The sequence below is a fragment of the Rhinatrema bivittatum genome, chromosome 6 (assembly GCF_901001135.1).
Source record: "Rhinatrema bivittatum chromosome 6, aRhiBiv1.1, whole genome shotgun sequence".
Lineage (NCBI taxonomy): Eukaryota > Metazoa > Chordata > Amphibia > Gymnophiona > Rhinatrematidae > Rhinatrema > Rhinatrema bivittatum.
Genome location: NC_042620.1, coordinates 48,078,277 through 48,101,901, shown reverse-complemented (window position 1 = coordinate 48,101,901; position 23,625 = coordinate 48,078,277). Strand labels below are relative to the sequence as shown.

The 23,625-nt window shown below is 43.0% G+C and overlaps 1 protein-coding gene across 1 annotated transcript in view; it reads left to right on the top strand.

Moving 5' to 3' along the window:
- The first annotated feature begins 13,300 nt into the window (after window positions 1–13,300).
- Window positions 13,301–23,625, top strand: part of NCKAP5 (NCK associated protein 5) — a 1,124,153-nt gene continuing 1,113,828 nt past the window's right edge. Inside the window, 1 exon segment of the mRNA XM_029607891.1 lies at window positions 13,301–13,368. The gene's annotated coding sequence lies outside the window, so the exon portion shown is untranslated.

Genomic DNA, 23,625 nt, shown 5'->3' with positions numbered 1-23,625 from the left:
TCTTCTTAAAAATGGCTGCTGGTGACATCACTGGAGCTCATCCTTCTTCTGCTGGCTGGAGCTGGCTAGGTGGCTTGGTGGCATTCACTGCTTGTTTTTCTAAATGGGAACACAGACGAAATCAAAGGAGCAGGGCTAAGAGACAGCAGCCCCAACATCAGCTTAGTGGTTGGGGCTTGGCAGCCCAGTGAACCTCAGAGCCCACAGTGGGCTTGCAAAGGTTTGTTGGCAGTCTCATCAGAGAGACCAGAGATTGCACAGGCACAGAGTCTCAATTACTCTCTTGCCATTAAAGGTGGTTCCTCCAGGGAAGGGTTGAATCATTTTGCCAGGGCAATTTGGAGAAGTTTACACTCTACTACCTATGCTACAGTATATCTGATCTGTGCTTAAATGGAAGACAGGCTTCCAGAGATGTCAATCTGGCACCTTTCACAAGCACAAAACATTTGGTAAAACTCTGGAAAAAATACAAAAAAACAAAACAAAACAAGAAAAGCCCAAGATTTGTTTGAATCAAGATCTATCTGAATAGTTTTGTACAAAACATGAAAGTATCTATTGGTGGATGTTTGTAATATGATTCACCAATGTTCAATGGCTTTTTATTAACTTTTGCCACAGTATGTTTGATTTGAAGTCTATCGACAAAGCCGCAAGTCTGAATTAAAAGCCCAGGGGCAGCAGTAGACTCCGTGCGCCGGCTGACTACTGGTGTGCACTTCCCTGCCCCTCCCTGCCCAGACCATGCCCCCGGCCCGCCCCTTTCTTGGGGGCCGGCACTTCAGGGTGTAACGAGGGTTATGTGCGTGGGGCCGGGCCCTTTGTAAAATGCGTGCGGCGTGCTCAGGACCCAGCCGCACACATAACCCCCGGTTTTTTTTTTTATGCGTGTGGGCCTTTTAAAATCAGGCCGCTGATTTATCAAAGATTTTTCTCAATGGGATGAAACCCTTGATAAATCGAGCTCTTTATTCACAAAATTACTGATGAAGCAGATCTGATCCTATTAGAATTTAGTATGTGTGCCTGCGTATGGCACTATATCTACTACTGAACGGTATATACACTGCCAGCCATTGCAAAATGCCAGCAAGCTGGAACAATGCTGTGCTAGCCAACTGTGGCATCCCAGGTTTCAGTGGTGCCTATCACAGGTTGCCATGGCAACTTGCATCCAATCCACCACACATGGCAGCTTGCAGCTTGCATTGCTTTCTCTCTCTCAGTGCAGACTTCCTGCTTCTGTTCTGTATCACGTTTGAAACTGAAGTATTCTAAATGCAACATTTTACACAATGAGGAGCAGCATATGGTAACGTTTAGGCCTAAATTCTCAAACTGTGAGATTTGCCTCGGGCGTGAAATGGGACAAAATCTTTTGAAAACAGGGCCTTTGGGGTCCACTTCAGCAAAAGGGATTTTTCATACGTGTCTCTGCAAATCTGGTCTTTCCCCTGTTCTTTACAAACATAAAGCAGTCAAAAACCTTTGCCCCCACTCCAGACAGATGTTCTTTGTCTTTCAGGATGCTAAAGCTTACAAAAATGGAATCCCCAACCCTAAATGGCAAATTCTCTTTTTTTTTTCCTTTGCATGATCAGACATTTCTAGTGAGATTCAACAGAACTACAATTAAAATCCTATACATAGCCAATATGCAGATGCACATATGGACTCTATTCACTGAAAAGATAGATATGCAGCTTTGTATCAACCACATGAAAGGTCTGGAACAGGTTGCGAGTGTGTTCTCCAATCCAGCACCTATGGCAAAATTCAGCAGGAGCCAGCATTCTGTTTGGATGACCGCAAGCTGAGTTTTCATCTTAGCAGCGTTCGCCAAAAAACCATTTTGATCATCCGATTAAACTGCTTTCTGCAAATGTTGCAGAGCTGCACAGTCACTGTACAGTCAAATGCAGGAGAATTCTCCCAGGGAGAGGGAAAGTTGGAAAAGTGCGCAGGTGAAACCCGGGGTTTCACAGCGTGCACCCTTTTAGACATCTCCCCGAGCGTGCTTTTGGGTGGGATTATTGTTATTTCTTGCATTCATAATTTGTCACATCACAAAAATATGGCTGATGGCAGCTCACATGCAAAGCCAGGATTGCAAGTTGGCGCAGGAATGCAATGTATGTACATTGTTTACAAATGCATGCATTGCTATTTGCCAGCTAAATTTAGCCTGCATAAAGAACAGTTGCAAAGACCCTCGGCCATAGGAGGAGGTTTTTAAAGGGAAAGTACACTCAGACTCTCCCTTTTGAAAATTTGTGCCAAGTCAGCGGGTGCAAAGTAACCCTGGACCTCGCACTGGGGCAGGCTGGTTTGACCATTCATAGCAGGAACCGGCCCCCATGCCAAATCAGGCCCTTCCTGAACAGGGCCCTTTATGTAATATCTGTACATGAAGATCTATAAATCTTTGTATGTAACATCTGCATAAAAGAACTATTACGTAAAGAACTATAAATCATTGTGCGTAACATCTGCAAGTAAAGAACTATTACGTAAAGAACTATAAATCATTGTACGTAACATCTGCAAGTAAAGAACTATTACGTAAAGAACTATAAATCATTGTACGTAACATCTGCATAAAAGAACTATTACGTAAAGAACTATAAATCATTGTACGTAACATCTGCAAGTAAAGAACTATTACGTAAAGAACTATAAATCATTGTACGTAACATCTGCAAGTAAAGAACTATTACGTAAAGAACTATAAATCATTGTACGTAACATCTGCAAGTAAAGAACTATTACGTAAAGAACTATAAAGCATTGTACTTGAATTAAATTTGCCTTACATTTTATACTTTTATGCAGCCTTATTTCACAAATATAAACTAGAGGTGGTTTACATCACAGACAGAAGTACAGTAAAATGACAATAAGCAATTCAAAATAGTCCCTAATGTACAGAATAGCCCCATTGTCCACTGTCACTGGGGGATAGGCCAACCCTGTGATGTAAAGTTATTCAATAAACAGCCATACCAAATAAACCCGCCAAACCTCATCCATTTAACAGCCATATCTGCTATAATTGGAGGCTACACCTATGTTTCTTGCAATATATGCAGATAAGAAGAAAGATAATGAATTAAGTGAACTGGAAAATCTTCAGAGCAGGAAGCTATATACTCTGTTGCATTTCGCACCATGACGTGTACAATAAGAAAGAACATTTTTGTGAGTGAAAACGGGAGGTTTGCAGTTGATGATGTCCTTTTTATTTTTACTATTATGAGGATCATGTTTCTACTTGATGTGCCAACAAAGGGAATTTTAATAATTGATAAACAATTTATATTCCCTATCATTAAAAAATAATGAAGTTGAGCTTTTTATGTGATCTGGATAGGTTGGAAGAATTGCACACTCTGCAAATGTGTGCAGGATAAAGCGCACTGTCAAACAAAACATTTTGCACACACTTGAGGACTACAGGTTCATTTCTTTGATAGAATTATGGGGGGGGGGGGGGTTTTACGATTTTTTCCTCAACCCTAGAGTTGAGGGTATTTGCATTTCCTGCCTCATACTGAATTCTGTGGTAACTTTTCTGTGGGACTAATTCAAAGATTGCATAAAAGGTGAGTGGAGGAGAGAGAGAATTACACATACGCAATGAACATATTGGGGAGAATATGTAATTTAAATTTTTGTTCAAAATATTAATGAAAAATCTTTGTCCAATTTCAATCACCGCCGTTTATTCCGGATGCTTGTTACAAGAATTACAGTTCAAAGTTTTTCCAGTCCCTCGACTTGATCATGTTTCGCCAAGGGGCTGCATTGAGAGGACCCAACGAAGAAGTTTCACATCGTTTCTTTACAGTTTTTGAATTCTTGAAAGTTATTTCATACCCACAAGGTTATTTAAGCAGCAAGTACGATAGCATTCTCCCAGCTTGCATTCTTCCTAGTATGTATGCTAATTCAAAAGAAACATTTTTTTTATTGTAGAGAAGATAAATAGGTTGCATGCATGCTAAAATCAAGTTTGACCTTGATTAATAAAGATAGTGATATGCAGAGTGCGCAATTGCAAAATAAAGAGCCTTAAAATTTGACTATGCTCATTAAAACTTTAATCGTGAGATGGAGGTTCAGAGTTCATACAGGAGCTCATGCCCATGATAGGTATTTAGAGGCCTATTTACGAAGGTGCGTTAATATGTCAATGTGAGTTAAACAACAAATTTGTTGTTTAACATGTAGCAGTAATATCCACTTATATAAAACTGGGGGAGAATAATTTTCAACAGTGTGCCTAAGTCAGCACATGCGCGTGCAGGTGGTGAGTCTAAGGTTACAGCAATGTGCCGCATAGTTTATAAAATACTGCCTTACCTGCCCTGAATGTACTCGCATATAAGATATTACACACGTATTTTTGTATTTTGCCTATTTTTAAAAGTACTTGCATACATTTTACGTATGTAATATATAACGTGCAGTTAATAATACTCAGTTAATCACGGAATATATTGTTTAGTAGGGATGTGAATCGTTTTTCAACGATTTAGATTATCGTCCCGATAAGGATTAAATCGTCATTAATCGGTAAAGAGTGCGATACAATAGAAATTCCCCCGATTTATCGTGACAAATCTTTTTTTTTTTTGTTAGCGCGCATTAACGGGAGTTAGTGCGCACTAACAGAAAATGATACAATTTGACACTTTTCAGGTCAGTTAAGGTCAGTTTAGGAATGAATATGTATTCCTATTGGCTGCCCTCTTATTTATTCATGTTACCAAGGTTCCCACTGACGTGATGGTTTAATATATGGGGGATGGGAAATGGAAATGGTTGGTAGCTTGACAAAAAAAGTAATGTGATCAGTCAATGTGACTAGAACTTGTGCCCTATCCCTGATACTGGGAGTGTTGTGATCTTCCTGCACGCAGTGCCCTATCCCTGATACCGGGAGTGTTGTGATCTTCCTGCACGCAGTGCCCTATCCCTGTTACCGGGGATGTTGTGATCTTCCTGCACGCAGTGCCTTAACCCTGATACCGGGAGTATTAAAAAATATAAAACTAGTAAAGGTTTTAAAAACATTCCCCCCTTTTCATAATTATTAACTTTTGATTTCCAGAAGCCCTGAGATTGTTGTGGATTAGCAGACAGAGAGGAAAAAGGTTTGCTGTACACTCATTTGCTCTCTTTCTCTCACCCACTAACTCATAAACATGCTCTTTCTCACACACACACACAACACACACACACACACACACACACACATGTACTCTCTCACCCATAAACATAATGTGCTTTCACCCACCTACACACATACAAACACACATGCACTCACTCTCACTAGCTCCCTGACATACACACACACTCATGCACTCAGTCTCACTGGTTCGCTCACCCCCCATCCCCAGGCAGTTTCCCATTCATTCTAACACATACAGACCCCCAGGCAGGCACCCTTCATTCTTGCACACACAGACCCCAGAGAGACACCCATTCATTCTCACGCACACAGACCCCAAGGTAAGGCATCCATTCATTCACTCTCTCTCTCTCTCTCTCTCTCATACACACACACACACACACACACACACACACACACACACACATAGACCCCAGGAAGGCTCCCATTCATTCTCACACATACACACACAGATCCCTAGGCAGGCCCCATTCATTCTCACACATACAGACCCCAAGGTAAGGCACCCATTTATTCACTCTCTCTCTCTCTCTCACACACACACACACACACACATAGAGACTTCAGGAAGATACTCATTCATTCTCACACATACACACACAGATCCCCAGGCAAACACCCATTCACACACACACACACACACACACATGCACACATGCAAGCTCCCATTCATACACATACACACACTAAAGGCAGGCCCCCTTCTCTTTGTTTTTCCAGCAGCCTCGGAGCCTCTCTCATGCCTCTACTGCCACTGTCACTGTTGTCACATGGCTGTTGGGGTGGAACCGATAGCTCATTGGTGCTACTGGAACTGAAGCCTGTTCTGCTGCCTTCTCTGTGCATGCCCCAGGGTATTTAAAATTGGCAGGGCTAGCACTTTCTCCATACTGATCTCATGCATCAAGAGACCGAGAGAGAGAGAGAGCCTCCAGCACTTCACACTGACTCCCACCCAAAAACTCCTTAGATGGGCCCTTCTTTCCAGCTCCTGAGATGCTGCCAGTGCCCCACGCGGCAGGCCAGCATGCCAGGTTTCCTCCCTGCAAGTAGAGTCAGTCCTGCCTCGGTCCAGGGGTCCACAACTACAGCAGGTTGCTGAGATCATGGACTCGGCGGACTTGACTTCGCTGCAAGCCATTCCTGGCATAGCCCGCAGGCTGCAAGATCAACAAGGAGCCCTGGAACACTTGGCTGCTGTCGTGGACCTGCTCTCCACTCACCTGGACGCACTGACCACTCCCGTGGTCCCACTTTCAGCAGCACCAGTACGCCGGCTTCTGCGGCACCCAATCCAGCCGTCCCTCAGAGACCCTTCCATTTTATAACATATGTGTGTATATGCGCGTATGTTATATATTCTCACATAATTTTAAATGGACAGGCACATGTGCACGCAAATGCCGCTTCTACCACGTAAATAGGAGAATTTTACAAGGGACGCGCACCCAGTTCATACCCAGTTTTCCCAGTTATTGGCTAGGACTTGCAAATCCCCTTAATTTAATAGCCACCCTTCCCCCCCTGTTAGCCACGACCCTTAAAACTCCACTGCCTTGCCTATATATTTTTGTTTTCAAAGTTACACCCCACCCATAGCAGAAGTAAATTTATGAGGCAGGAGGCACCCGACGCACGCAAGGATGCATAAGTATTTATGCGCACATCTCTTGGCCAGGCCCCGCCTCTTTTTAGAAACCTTTGACTTCTGCACGCAGCGGAAGATTCGCGCATCCTCGGTTGGCTATTAAAATGCTCTCGGCGCCCTGCCGGCCTGACTTGTGTGCGTAATTTCCTGGTTTTGGGCGCATGCAGGGCTTTCAAAATTCGCCTTTATGTCCCCAGCCTCAGCAACACATGAAGAATTGCTGTTGGATGCATTAAACCGCAGGGCTCAGTAGCAGAGTTTAGTGGATCCTGTGATAGTTTTCCCTCTGGTACCCTATAAATACTGTACTTTAGTAAGCAGGTCCCAATACGCTCTGACTGCCTTGAAATTTCAACTTCTAGTTTTTCGTCTTTGGAGAGAGTTGACTTTTGTGATATGTTGCTATATTTAAAACCGTATAATCAGGATAATCCTATATGCAAAAAGCGAAGGCAGGGCAGCTTGCTAAAATCGCAGTGTGCTCAAATCTCCTGAGATTACAACCAACCTGAATTAATATATCCTGGCTCCCTATAGGAAATAAAGAAATGATTCCAGGTGCCAAGGATATGAAGGGCACCTGAAAATGTGAGACTGGGTCAGTAAATGTTCCACGTGACAGAAATTTAAATTACACTGAATGAATGAATGAATCCAACGTTACTGGGGAGGAGAAATATACTTATAAGGAGGAACAATCCATAGGCTGACGTGATGATTTTATAAGGTCAGCCTCCTTGTAAGAAAATTGGCTACAAGCAGGCTGGGGCATTCATTTTTGTTTGATTTGTTTTCTGTTCTATAAATAAAACATACAAGATATTTAAACGTACAACATTTAAACATTTTTGTATGGCTTGTTTTGTGTTGTGCTGCATATACCCGAGTGGAGGTAGGTATGCGGTACGACAGAGGGATGCAAGTGAAATGTGTTCAGTACTTTTTCTTCTCTAGGCATGAGTGTACAAAGTAGTCACTATTTTCGGTCCATGCTTGATAATGTAGGTGAGCAGTATCACAATAGTGTATGTGTCAACTTATATTCATTATATAATACATTATTGCATTGCCATGCACTGTGTGTTTCAGAAGATCAGAAGTATGAAATATAATGCCAGTGTGAAACATCACTGACCAATTATGACAGAGGGAGTAATAATCTAGAGGTCTATATTCAAAAGCCATGGCTAACCTGGCTATATTTAGCCCTAATCCTGCTAAATTCTAGTCAGGTAACTAGTTACCCAGTTAGAATTTAGTCGGATAAGAAGAGGGCATTCCATGAGCAGGCAAGAGGAGTTCAAGGTGCTGAGTTAGCTGCATAAGTTAAGCGGATGACTTTGATATTCAGAGTTAGCCTCTTAACTTATGCAGCTAACTGTGGTCGGGCCATAGTGATGTCCTAAAGTTAGCCGGTTAGACATAACTGGTTAACTTTAATATATATAGGTTTATCTGGCTAACCAGCTGAACCGCAGAGCGACTGAAAATGGACCCCTTAATGGGTTTTGGGTTTTTTTGTGAGTCACTGAGTACCTGCATAAAACTGGGATCTGAAAATTGCCCCCAGGAGTATGGAGGATAAAAGTATGATTGCTGGATGGCAGTATGCATACATTAACCATGCCAAAAGTGTCAGGGTTGGGAGTGGGCACAGACAAGCATGGGCAAGGATTTCATTTTGAATTTCCCATGCATGTCCTTTGTACCTGCTTTAATGCAGGGTATTTTGCATCTGCAGTGTGAGCACCAATCCAGATTTTCCAAGGGAAACTCTGTGAGGTCTTTCCCTTTGAAAAACTAGCTTGCACGCCCATGGGTACAAAAGTACCCACAAATCTACAAGCTCCCTACAGGATCTGATCGTTGCCATCGGAAAGATTGAAGATGTAAATGAAAGGAAAAATAGGGTTAGATTATTAGAGGAGAACTGCATGAGTTAACATAGGCATTAGAGTTCTGCAAAGCAGTTGGTTTTTCTTTTTTTTAATTTTTTTATTAACGAGTGCATAAAGTCCTAGCAGGAAAATATCCTTTGTAGCTTTTGTTGGGGAGATTTTAGCAGGTGTTTTGAAGTAGGGGGAAGGTTGCAAAATGTTTTTTGAGATGTTGCGTGATAGACTAAGAGAAAAGGGCTTGTTGCAGCTAGCTTTCCTGTTTCTCATAAAGCATAAATCTTCTAACATGTCAAGATTTCTCCCAAAGAAAGACATAAAAAAAGGGGTTGAATTAAGTTAACATGAGATGCGTGGCTACAGCAGCACTCCAGTCCAGATATGTACCGGCCTCGAGCAGAAATAGATATATTTGGGTCAGGAGACTCCTGGAGGCAAATAAAAGGTGTGCGTGTGTTTGGCTGAATCAGTGTTTGTGGACATGCACGTGGGCAGCACGGAGGGCCTTAAGGAAGCACTTTGTTCTGACTCCTCCCTTTGCATACTCCCAATATCTTTTTCCAGGCTGCTCACTTCGGAAATTTAACTGGATGAAAAAGAGCCACACCACTGAATATCCTGGCTTATTTAGCCGTGATTTTCAGCAGTGTGGCTCTTTTACTGTCCGAAAGTTATCCAGCTATGTCACAGGTGCATTTATCATTTTGCTATAGGGCGTTAACGTGCGCAGTAAGGTGTTAAATAATGCAACGCAAATGCAAATGCAAATTCCGCATTGAGTATTCCGGTGGGAGGAGTGAATGGAAATGAGGGCCGCTAGCTTCTGATGTGATACAGCCACGCAGGATTTAGTGCCGGAAATAACTAAACCTATTTTTCAGTGCATTGTACTTGTGCTAATTTTGCGTTATGGTGAAAATATTTTTAGTGAACAGAAGAAAGAGATAGAGAACCTCTGTACAGAGTCAGTCTGACACTCTATATTTATGTCCACTTTAGGCACTTTGAATCGGGGTGGGTTTCAGAAGATTGGGAAGGGTTTTGGGGGGTGTTGTGATATAAACATTCTGAGGTATTCTTAGTAATACTAACATCACTAAACATTTGTAGTGATAATGGATGAAAAGTATAACAAGAGGACTTGATTTGTACAATGCAGCTTGCTTTGTAGTAATTAATTCCTCTTGTTGGTACCTTTCATTGATTCAAATGATAGAAATTCATCAGTCATATTAAATTTGCAATTAATTCCTCTGACTTTGTATGTAAAACCACCCCCCCAAACCCGCCCCAAGTTGAAGTGTCACCTCTTACAGAGGCATATATATATGTATATATATAGAGAGAGAGAGAGAGAGAGCACGAGCACGAGCACGTCACATTGACTCTAAACAGAGTTTCTCTCTCTCTCTCATAAAAACATTTTCCCTGCACAGAAAAAAGGTGCATACTAAATGTAAAATTTCCATACTAATAAATATCGCAACACGCATTAGGGCCGGTTAACCGAGAGATGGCCAGATAACATTTTATCTAGCTATGTCAAGGGCAGTCTGACTGGTGGGATTTTAAAATCCTGACGTTTGCCCAGCTAAGTGCCAAACTTAGGCCAGGATTCATCATTCCATGTGTAATGATGAAGCCTGCGCTAAAGGGGGTGGAGAGCGAAGGGGGGCGGGCATGCGATAGCCTGCAGCCGATCGCACCTCGGCTGTGAGATTTTGCCTGCCGCGGAGTGGCCAGCTGCAGGCTATCACGGGCATAGCGCCACCTTAAAAGGTGGTGCTATTCCCCACGCTACTGCCGGCGACTCCTCTTTAACTCCTCCTTAACTTTGCCCCGACTCCTCCCCTCCCCCTAATTTTAATGTTACCGCTGCGAAAAGGCCCTTCTCGCATGCGACAAGGGCCTTTTCACGTGCGATAGGGCCTTATTAGCCAGTCAAATGCACTGAACACCTCTTAGTTATTCTGATTTTGACTCTATTCAACTTCCAGAGGCAAAAAAGATTTTTTATAAATTGAACACTAGATTTTTTTCCAAATTAGAATTTCAAAGAAAGATCATAACTGTACACTGGAGGTATTGGCATAAAACTCATGGTCAGTGCAGTATTCTTTGCCTTCAAAATGTGCATCTTAATGAATAATAAGAACTCAGGACTGTGCAGCCTTTTAATTGCGTCATATTATCACGCATGCAGTAGGTTATAATGACCTGACATCCAGGACCGGAAAGAATGGTCCAAAGGTTTTGCCCTGTTTTTACAAATGCTTTGATCTCATGTTGCAAAGCATGAAAGCAAGAGTTGGGTTTAACTCTAATTTTTATTACTATTTTAGGCAGACTTTTTCCAGTCGATAATCATGGGATATAAGTGCAAAACATGCAGAACCTGGGAAGGATTTACTTTTCGTTAGGAGAAGAAAGCATATATAAAAGTCAGTTCAAGCTAATCTCCTTGCTCCTTGTGAAATAAATCTGAAGGAATGCTTTGTCCATTCTTTCATAACAGTTTGTCGTGTTTGCTATGCTTGCAAGTTTTTTGTTTGGTTTTTTTTTAGCGGTCAGCGGGAAGTGGGAACCCTGCCAACGTGTAGAAAAATATGTATTTGGTGGTAGGGTGAGGCAGCCGCAAGAAGTTGTGGTTTTTTTTTTGGGGGGGGGGGGCACTTTTTGCCGCTCCAAAATTTGCCACCTGAGGCAGCCGCCTCACTCTGCCTCATTAGAGAACCATCCCTGATCCCCTCGCTTTAGTTAGCTCACCTCACAGAAACACACAATTGGGCCTTCTCAGTTGGTAAGCCTTTGTTATGGAACTATCTCACAAACAGTTGACCCAAAGGCTATTAAAAAGGCTCTCAAGATTTTTTTTTTTCAAAGAGACCTTTGATTTGCCAACTTAAGCTGGTATTTCTCATAGAATTTTGTTTTTTCTTCTGGCTCTTTCACAGTTTTGTGTTTTCTGTTGTTGATGTTAATCTATTGCCTGTCTATTTTTGTTTGTTGCTTTTGTCCATCTGTCTGTCTATGCTTTATTAATTTTTTTATGCGTGTTATGCCGCACCCTACCTTGTACTTTGAAGAGTGTGGCTAACACATTTTTCAAAGAAAGTAAATCAATAAAGCCAGATGTTCCTGGGGCCATGTATTAAAGAGCAAAAGCATCCCAATGCCCCTTTCATCCAAAACTGTAAAATAAACCAGAGGGTCTTGCACGACCCCAGTCCCACCCCTCTCTTTGAAAATGTATTTTCCCCACCACCTCTAGAGGTAGCCCCAATGCAAGAAATTTTTTCAAAAGTGTTTAAAGATGGTGCAGGCCCATCCCCAACCCTGCCCATTTGTCAAAATTCCGTCTGCCAGCCTCTGGATCTCCCTAAAGGTCTCCAAATCCTCTAGCCCTCCCCTCAATGCCATTCTCCGATTCCTACCTGTTAAACCCTGCTGGCCAGGAGTGCCCCAAGGCTTCGGGTCTTGCACCATCCCTGTAAGAATGGCACGGCTATTTATCATCTTATGCCCCTATAATATGATAGTAGCACACGTACAAAACTGGCTGGTGGGCACCTTTTATTCCTTTTTTTCTCTTTGAAAATGTATTTAACCTGTAAACTGTTCCCCAGTGTGGGTAGTTACAAAATTACCCTCACAATAGGATAACAGAGCTATACCCTGAATTTTGGATTTAATTACTTAGTTTTACAAATGCATGTTCAAGGTGAGTTACAATAGAAATGTGCAAAGGGAACGTTTTCGTTTCAGTTTCTGAAATTTTCAAATGGGCCAGTTATGAATGCAAGCACTTTTTTTGCTCGCATAAATGGCTTTGAAAGTTGCCCTCCCTGTGCTTATGATATTCCGGTTTGCCATTGTTTAACCTTCTGATCAGCTTCTGCTCAAGTTTTGAAGTCACCTGGCCTTCCACAATAGCTTCTTCACAGCCTCCTTTCTAGCTTCAGACTGGGCGAATCAACCCCAGTTATTTTTACAAGGTATTGAATTCTGCATACTGTATATGGGACACCTGCAGCATTGCCATGTTGAAATGGAGCATTAATCATCGTTTCATTTACTTGATTAATTATTCTTACACTGGAAAACTGAAATACTATAGAATAAATAACAATGCAGGAAAGACAATACATGTTGCAGTTCAGTTTGTATTATTGCAACATAAAAATCTTTTTGACATAAAATATAGCATAAATGTGGATTAATATGAACAAAATGATTAGATAGCATAACTGTGCTTGACAGCATCTAATTTACCATCCACAGGATTATAGAAAATCAGAAAAGTAAATCTGTATTCTTTACCTATAGCTATATTGACTTCAGCTATGATCTGACAGGACTTTAATATTTGACTAAGGTACAGTATAAACACTCCCACTTAATTAGTACTGCCTGCACAGGAATAAGAGCAGGTAATATAACCCAACTTGACAAACTAGTTAAACATTGACTAATAGCGGAAGAGCAGTGGCACTCGAACCAAGGACATAAGATTTGACTGTAGGATTTGGCATATCTAAAATTTTCAGGTCCAAAGGAAGAACTGTAGTGATCAGGGGGACCTATGGTGCTTCGGTGCAGTGATTTCTTTGTTCCTTCTCTTGTTTAAGGTAAGTCTCTTTACTCTGAAGTAATTTTCTTAGTGACATTTTACTCAGATGTAGTACGTGTGACTTGAAACTAGGTTACTTTCAGAAAGGATTTTATTTTCATATGGATTTTTGTTTTGTGCATAGATTTTGCTGTTCAAAACTTAATGCTCCTAAAGATTAGGTTGCTTTTACTAAGTAGAAACCTGACATTATAAACTTTACATACATTGAACTTTTGAATGAGGGTGTCATACATATTTGCATCAACAAGGTAATTTTCAGAGGGACTTGTGTCAGTAAAACAGTTCCTGACATGCAGAAATGGCCCTTTGGAATATTGCATAGCTGGTGTGTGCATTAAATCATGCACCTATATCCTGTCTGCGCATAATTTTGAGTGCATTGGGGCAAGGCGTTCTGGGGGTGGAAGTTTCATAGGATTTACATTTACATGCATACACTTCTGTTTTGTGCATAAATTTCCCTTGAAAACATTCCCTGCACAAAGCAGCAGGAGTTATGGGTAGTTTTCTTGGGATAATTTTTAAAGCGAACTTATGCACGTAAATTCACTTTGAAAATTGGGCTTAGACATTTTAAATTTGCAGGCTGTGATAAAATTACCATCTACATTAGGGGTTCTCAACCCAGTCCTCGGGACACACCCAACCAGTCTGGTCTTCGGGCTACCTGGAATGAATATGCATGAGATAGATTTGCGTGAACTGACTCCACTGTATACAAATTCATCTCATGCTTCTTGTGTCCCGAGTGCTGCTCTAGATGTTTACTCTCTAGATATAATTAAAAGATTTCATCTGAAAGAAGGCTATTTGCTTATGGATTAATTTCTACATCAAGAGCTTTACAGTACCTTTTTGTATTAAAATAATGCATGAAAGCAGCCATAGCAAGTGGCATATGAAAGCATAGCATTAATGATGTATTAGAATAAGAGTGACCTAAAATTCATGCTGCGATTGACTAGATCTTCTTGCAAGTTTTCCTTTTCTAAATATTTGCTTTACATTTTAAAAAGGAGAGTTCCTGACAACTGAAGATAATTGTGGCAAGCACATTCAGGCACTCATAGCTGTTTAGTGAACTAATTCAACTAGGGGATCAGAACAGCGGTTTTACGAGTATTTGTGTGATTCTAATATGAAATGTTATCTATTATCCAGAACAAACCATGGTCCCCAGCCCTTTTGAATATGAAGGGCACTAACCTGACATAATTTGAATTTACTGAGCATGGCATACAAATAGGAGCTTCTTTGTACTCATTATAAAACAGCACTGGATAATATACAATACTGTGGGTATGAAGTATATTTGGTTTAGCATTCTAATAGCAAAAATGCAGGCAAATTGTCTTGAGAAAACATGGAGCTGCCACAGCTGAACTCATTAAAGGGTGTATTGTGATATTGCAAAAGAAAATCAGCATGCCTGGTTTATTTATCAGATTCATGTATTTACATTCAAACAACCAATACATAAACTTGATTTTCTGTTGCTGTAAGGTCTAAGTTCTGGGAAAGCAGCTTTCTCATTGTTTGATGTCATGACTGAGGCAAGGCACACGAGGTGAAACAGTTGTTCAAACTGGGCTAAAGGATTTCCGATAAGATGGCTTCTGCCTGGGAATGTGAAATATGCTGCCTTGCTACAAGTTTTGGTTTCACATTTTCTAAGCACGCTAAGGCACATTCCAGGACATTGCATAAGAACAGAAGCAGTGATTTCCTGGTTGTAGGCAATACCTATACTTCAGGCTACACAAATCACCGCTCACGCATTGTAGCCTACACCCCCAAATTGTGCTTTTGCTGAGGTAATAGCAAGCAGAGATGGAGCTCTAGCAGCAGACGGCTCAAACAGATTTGTCGGCTGTAAAAAAATGAAACAGGAGCATGAAATCTTCCTCAGATTTAAAAGGTATCGCCCTATTTAGCTTATTTTTTATGAATAGGTTAAATAAGTTAAAAATGATCACTAGGGACATGATGGAACAGCTCTAGCCAGTGGGGTCGATTTTCAAAGGGGTACGCGCGTAAGATACGCACGTACCCCCCCGAAAACCTACCCCAAACCCCCCCCTGCGCGTGCCGAGCCTATTTTGCGTAGGCTCGGCGGTGCGCGCAAGCCCCGGGACGCGCGTAAGTCCCGGGGCTTGCATGGAGGGGCGTGTCGGGGGCATGTCGGTGGGCGTGCCGGGAGTGACGCAGTGTTTCGGGGGCATGTCCAGGGGCGTGGTTCCGTTCTGGGGGCGTGACAGTGGCCGCTGGACCAGCCCCCGGACCGGAACATGGAGCGCGGCAGCCGGCCCGGCGCACCTATATTGCATAGGCCGCCGGCACACGCACAGCCCCGGGATGCGCGTAAGTCCCGGGGCTTCGTAAAAGGGGCGGGGAGGGGGCGTGTCCGGGGCGTATCCGGGGTCAGGGGCAGTTCAGGGCGGGACCGGGGGCGTGGCGCCGGCCCGGGGCATGGTCGAGGCCTCCAGACCAGTCCCCGGGTCGGGTGATGGCGCGCCAGCAGCCCGCTGGCGCGCGCAGATTTACGCCTGCTTTCAGCAGGCGTAAATCTGCCAACAAAGATAGGGGGGGTTTAGATAGGCCTGGGGGGGTGGGTTAGGTAGGGGAAGGGAGGGGAAGGTGCGGGGGGGGTGGAAAGAAAATTCCCTCCGAGGCCGCTCTGATTTTGGAGCGGCCTTGGAGGGAACAGGCAGCGCGCGCCGGGCTCGGCACACGCAATTTGCACAAATGTGCACCCCCTTGCACGCGCCGACCCCGGATTTTATAAGATACGCGCGGCTACGTGCGTATCTTATAAAATCCAGCGTACTTTTGTTCACACCTGGTGCGCGAACAAAAGTACGCGCTCGCGTAAATTTATAAAATCTACCCCTTAGTGAGAGAGCAAGATAGGCTTTTCTGAACATATTTGGGGAAAATTCATGGTGGCTGCAACCACTGCCGCCAAAAAAACAATCCATTAATGGGTGCATTTTAGAAACACTGGGGCAGATTTTATAAATCTGCGCACACGTGTACTTTTGTTCGAGCACCAGGCGCGAAGAAGAGTACGCGGGATTTCAATAGATACGCGCGTAGCCACGCATATCCATTAAAATCCGGGGTCGGCGCACGCAAGGCTGCCCAAAGTCGGCAGCCTGCGCGTGCCAAGCCGCGCAGACTGCCTCCATTCCCTCCGAGGCCGCTCCGAAATCGGAGCAGCCTCAGAGGGAACTTTCCTTCGCCCTCCCCTCACCTTCCCATCCCTTCCCCTACCTAACCCACATCCCCCCCCCCCCCCCAGCCCTATCTAAATCTCCCCCCTACCTCTATCCCGAAAGTTACGCCTGCTGGAAGCGCGGCGTAACTTTTAAATTTAGATCTTGGCATATATTGTAAAAAAAAACCCCAAAAAACAAACACATTAGCAGTCAGAAAGTGCCTTTCAAACATGAGCAGTAGTAGCTTCCATGTGTTCCATTTCTGTAGCAGAACAATACTTTGACAGGGAGTACCCAAGAAAAAGTAAACCCTGGGAAGTCCATATTCAAAGTATTTAGCCATCTAATGCAGAAGTTAGCCAACTAAGGGGCAGATGCATTACAGTGCGCTCAACCGAGTGCACTGTATAAACCGCATTCGGACGCAGGTTGAATAGGTGCTAATGAATCCCCTAATGCAATAAGGGGATTAGCGCCTATTCAACACACGTCCGACGAGGAGTGAGTCTAATGGCGCTAATCACATGCAAATGTATGTGTCTGAGGCTATTAGCATTCACTCCAGATGCAAAAAAACCCCAAAAACGTGCGTCTAGGAGCAGGCGTTAATGGCTGAGCGCATGTAAAACAAGTACAGAAAAGCAGAAAAAATGTTTTTTTTTGTACTTGTTTTAAAATCTTAAAGAAATTTTATTAAAAAGAAACACGTTTTAAAAAACCCTTGAAAGTCGGGTGCAGGAAACGGACGCTCAGCTGACAGGCGTCCATTTCCTGAGCCCCTCCAGTGTCGGTTTCCCTAACCGGCAGACCGCTGAGTTAAGAAAACAGACGCCGTTAAACTCGGCGTCGGTTTTGTTTTCCTAATGCCGTTAAACTTGCCGTTGTTTTTTTTTCCTAACCAGCAGACGGCCGTTAGGAACTCTGACACTGTTAAACTTGGGGTCGGTGTTCCTAACCGGCAGACGGCAGAGTTAGGGAAACCGATTGGGGTCATGTTAGCAAGGAGGCGCTAAGGGCGCGCAAGCAGCCCTATCGCCTCCTTGCTAACGCGACCCCCTAATTTAAATATTGCATGGCGCCCCCCCCCCCCCTCCCTCCTTGGGGGCATCTGGGGCACGTTAAGAAAGCGGGCGCTGACTGTTCAGCACCCGCTTTCTATGCAAAATTATTGCATCGGCCCCTCAGTGAATATTTGGGTGCTTAGCCAGCTATTTAGGATCTTTCCAGGGGAGGGACTGGGAGGAGCTAAGTTAGCCGGACAACTGAGCCGGCTAAGTCTGGTCAGGCCAAGGACCTGTCCTAAAGTTAGCTGGCTAGCTTTAAGATAGCCCGCTACAATCAATAGTGCGGCTGCACTACTGCGTATACCTCCAAAGTTAGCTGGATAGGTTTGTCTGGACCTCTGTGTCTGTTTCATAATAATTTATTTTAAGGAAACCGTTGTTGTATATTTGAATCATAAAACCTCATAAAATAGGTACTTTATTGTAAAGTATCTTTGAAAGTAGTACTGGAAAGAAATATTTGTCTGATGCTCTACAATGCATATGTGGTATAAGGATGTTTTCTTGAAAAAAGCTGCATTCTGCGTCTGAGTGTCACGAAAAGCACCACAATATCAGTGCCAATGGAGGCAGCAGACACAAAAGCAGTAACAGAATTTAAGAACGCATGGGATATACACAGAAGATTCCTGGTGATGAAGAAGGGAGCGGGAAGACAAATATCAGCTAGGATCTATGGCACTGCAGGAGGAATGGAAGTGAGTAGACTAGATAGGCCTTGTGGTCCTTATCTGCCATCATATTCTATTTTTCTGTGTTATTGAATAGGGCATTGCTTGATAACAAGGCATTTTGCCAACATTATGTACATTTTGTTTAACTTTGGGACATATACTTTTGATTGAAATAATACAGAACAGAGGGCGAGCAGGAGCGGAGAGAGAAGCCCCGAGAGTGACATTGCAGAGGTCGGAGGCAGGACGGTAACCCGAGTCAGCTGCTGGGCTGTGCGGCACAGAGGAGCTGATTAGAGGCGGGACCGGAAGCGGCCAATATCAGCGGCCCCCTGGCTCTCCTACCTTGAGGGCGAGCAGGAGCGGAGAGAGAAGCCCCGAGAGTGACATCGCGGAGGTCGGAGGCAGGACGGTAACCCGAGTCAGCTGCTGGGCTGTGCGGCACAGAGGAGCTGATTAGAGGCGGGACCGGAAGCGGCCAATATCAGCGGCCCCCTGGCTCTCCTACCTTGAGGGCGAGCAGGAGCGGAGAGAGAAGCCCCGAGAGTGACATCGCGGAGGTCGGAGGCAGGACGGTAACCCGAGTCAGCTGCTGGGCTGTGCGGCACAGAGGAGCTGATTAGAGGCGGGACCGGAAGCGGCCAATATCAGCGGCCCCCTGGCTCTCCTACCTTGAGGGCGAGCAGGAGCGGAGAGAGAAGCCCCGAGAGTGACATCGCGGAGGTCGGAGGCAGGACGGTAACCCGAGTCAGCTGCTGGGCTGTGCGGCACAGAGGAGCTGATTAGAGGCGGGACCGGAAGCAGCCAATATCAACGGCCGGAGCGCGGCGCGTAGTAGAGCCGGCGCGTCGCTAAAGCCGCGCGCGCTCAAGGGGCGCGCGCAGACACGGGCTTTGCCGGGCTTCGCTGGAGTCGCCGGATCGCCAAGGTCAAGTAAGAACTGTAATTAATCTTCTCTCTAATTACCCTCCTTGCTCACAGTCCTTGAATTATTTATCAATAGATTCTGCTAAGGTTGCTTTAGCTATTTCTTGCTATCCTTTGAAATGCCTCCAAAGCAGAAAGGGAGAATAAGAACCTATCCTCCCTTACCAATGCCGTCTCCTATACAGCAGGAAATTTCAAGCTATATGCTTTCCCCTATACCCGTACTAAAGGGAGCTGAAGAATCTGGTGTGCCAGTAGTGTTGGGGAAATCTATTGACCCTGCAGAGGAAGCGTCCCTTAGCCCTCACATCGGGCTAGCACCACAGCCAGAGGGGTTTGGAAGGGTTAACAGAACCTGCTTCGGAAAATTTTGAGTCAACATCTGAAAGATTGCAGCTTGATGCAATCAAAGTCCAAAATGAAACAGAGACAATTACTGCTGCCTCGATAAATCTTGAAGGGGCAGCAGCAGAAGCCTCTGCTTTGGTCCCAATAGGAGTTAAAGACTCTATTCCAAATCCAAAGCAGGGTGAAATCCCAACCAAACCAGCTGTAGTAACGATGGATACGTTGTGGGATATGATGGCTGGCATGATGGGGAAAATCCAAGATCTGGAAAGGAAAATGAATACAATGTGTGAAGGAAATCAACAAGATTGCTTGGGAATACAGAAACAGATAAGGGACTCTAATGAACGAATTAAAGTTTCGGAAAACCAAGAGAAGAAAAACTCAGAAATTAGACAAGCTTTAATAAAAGATAAAGAATATTTATCTCGTAGAGTTGAAATGTTAGAAAATAATTCTAAAAGATTTAATTTAAGAATCCTAAATTTTCCTCGTAAAGTAGGAGAAGAACCTTTGATTACTTTTAAAAAATTTCTTGTTGGGCAACTCGGTTTTTCTGAGGATAAAGCTCCAACTATAAATAATTGCAGTTTTCTCCCTCCTACAAGGAATGTGGTTAGATCAGAATTATTTCAAGGTAATTTGTCTAATTTTCTAGAGGATTCTTCCTTGGAAGTAATTAACTGGGGTACATTGCTAGTAACCTTTTATTCCTTTTTTGATGTTAATTCTGTTATGAAGAAATACTTTAGCAAATACCCAGTTAAATTCCATGATAAGGATGTTAAAATCTTTCCTGACTTGGCTGTGACCACCCAACAAAGGCGCAAAGCCTTTTTGAACTATCGCCAAGAAGTTCTTTCATTAGGTTTTTCCTTTACCCTTCGTTTTCCTTGTAAATGTATTATAAAAAAGCAGGAAGTTACATATTTATTTTTCGTCCCAGATCAACTAAAGAATTTCTTAAATCAGAGTAGGATGCCTACCTCATCCCCACTACCCATGTAATGATAAATATTGGGTATAGTTATAGCATGAATCAATCTTGATTTTGAAGTATTTCTTATAATTCCCCTATAAAAAGATAATAATCAAGGGAAAAAAAACCCTCCATATTGATTGATACTAATGGTTTATTTCCTAATATGAAATATTTGACAAATTTAATGATTGGTATAAAGACCATGTTTTTCTGTATACAAATAATATGATTGTATCTATTATTTGAAAAGTTATAAATAAAGGATTAAAAAAAAAATAAAAAAAAAAATAATACAGAACAGAGACCTAACCCTACTCATTTATATATTTATAGAATTTTTATACCACTGTTCTGTATTCAATCACAGCAGTTTACAAAAATAGAATAGATGAAATCATGATATCAAGTACATAAAACTATAAATACAAATAGGTACAGCAATATTAAAACAAAACAATGAAAAAATAAAAGTATTAAAGCTTAAAACTAATAAAAACAAAGTGAAATTAAGTCAAAATTAGATAAAATAAAATAAAATATACATCATTCAAAATTTCAGTATTCCTACCAGTGCACCTGCCAAAGTAAAAAGTAAAAACTGCCTAGTTCTACTCATTGTTCTCATAGGCCTGCTTAAAAAGCCAGGTCTTTAATTCTTTCTTAAAAACAAAAAAAGTCTCTTTGCAACCTTAATTCTACTGGGAGAGAACTCCATAGTTTAGGACCAGCAATTGAAATTGCTCTCTCCCTTACCGCACTCAAATGTATAGATCAAGCCGAAGGGACCATCAGCAGGATCTGGAATTCTGCTGTGGTGCATGCAGATGAATAGCAGCGTTCATCCATTCCACCTCCTCATTATTCATTGATTTATGTAATAAGCATAAAACTTTATAGTTGATCCTAAATTTTATTGGTAACCAGTGTAATTCAATTAATGTGGGAGTAACATGGTCATGCTTTTTTCCACCTGTTAAAATTCCTATCCGACTGCTCTTCTTTTTTTATTTCATCAGTTGTTTTCTTATAGGTTCTAATCCTTTCATATGGGAGTCTCAAGCAGATTTTCAGTAGTGTCTACCACTGGCACTGCAACATTCCTTAGATCTGTATCTGGAAACCGGGAAATTCCAGTACAGTATATCAGGCTCTACCAGGCCTAAAAGACCTCTTTATGTACAATTAGAGGGCCAATAGGAAGCTGAGGGGCTCGCTCTCTCTTGTCATCTGTGTAAATAATTAAAGTCTCAATTCTGCAAAATACCTGACCTGTAATGGCCAAATATTTGTCGATATTCAATCCATTGCATGTTTTCTTGTGGTGTACAAAAAGCTATTTAAGTCAACTCAGTGGATATTCAGTTTTGCCCTGCAGAGATTTATCTTTGTGCATGATTTTTGCACTCGACTACATTTCTTGGAATCCTGTCATGTATGGCATATAAAATGGCCATCATTTGTTTTCACAATGTCTTTTTAAATGGGCTTTACTGCAGAAGCTAAGGTAGATAAAAGTTATTGTGAATTCATGTACCTCATTAGCTAGCCTCGTCATATTACATTAAATTACATTACTTTTTACACTTTTATATCACTGCACTTCAAAAATATGAGCCCAAAGGAGTTTACCTCACAAATGAAAATACATAATCAATACAAAATAGTCCCTAATGTACTCAATAGTCTCATTTCTCACTCTCACTGGGAGATAAGCCAACCCAATAATATGAAAACTAAAAAATAAAGTCATTCCAAATAAACTCACAAAACCCCCATCCCACACTTGCCCATCTGAAGTGATATATTAAACTACCAAAACCCCAGCAAACCTAATCCCTTCGCTCAAAAAGCAGAGGGTGCATACCTTATCACATCCCAAATAATAAGAATCCCTTCTCCCCCAGGGTCACTTCTCCCGAAAGGTGTTCCCTAAAGGGGAAACCAACTTGCTTTCTCTGCAGATGGAATTTTGCTGGAAAATTATGCATGAGGATTTGAAAATGTCATCTACACATTTAGGGCCAGATTTTCAAAGGCGTATGCGCGTACCCCCCGAAAACCTGCCCGAAGATCCCCCTGCACGCGCCGAGCCTATGTTGAGTAGACTCGGCGGCACGCACAAGCCCCGGGCCGCGCGTAAGTCCCGGGGCCATGGCCGAGGCCTCCGAAACAGCTCCCGAGCCTGGGAATTGCACGCCGGCGGCCGGCCTGGTGCGCGCAAGTTATGCCTGCCTCAGGCAGGCGTAACTTGTGCAACAAAGGTAGGGGGTTTCGGTAGGGCTGGGGGGGTGGGTTAGGTAGGGGAAGGGAGGGGAAGATGCGGGGGGTGGAAGGAAAGTTCCCTCCGAGGCCGCTCCAATTTCGAAGCGGCCTCGGAGGGAACGGAGGCAGGCTGCACGGCTCGGCGCATGCAGGCTGCCGATTTTGCACAGCCTTGCACGCGCCGATCCCGCCCATATCTATTAAAATCCCACGTACTCTTGTTTGCGCCTGGTGCGCAAACAAAAGTACACGTGTGCGCAAATTTGTAAAATCTACCCCTTACGTTTCCTGTCCCGACCTACAGATGTCCTCGGAGAACGCCTCCTCTGAATGTGACCACATGCTCATGCCTTTGGAAACAACTCTTGAACTTTTAGCTGCATTGAAGCAGGGCAATTAATATCATACAGCCAGTTCACCCAAGTTCACGTCAATCACTTTGAAGATTGTCCTCGTAATTTTATTTCACATAATATTGTTCATGTGCAGGTATCTCACGACAATTTATAATAACAATAAGAAGTATAACATAGTGTTATGAAACAATGAAATGGAGATGCCAGAGATAACACAGAAGATCAGGGCATGCAACACCAGAGAGATCATGAATGCACAAGAGCAAAAATGAGGTGATATTTTTGTGTTGATTGTTTTTGGGGAGCCTAAATATTTCTAAGATGTCTTTGTTCTTCAGTAACTGGAGATCATCGCTAGCATGTCACGTAAAGACAAGCCAAGAACAATGTATTGCCTAACAGTAAAGACATAAAGGGAGAT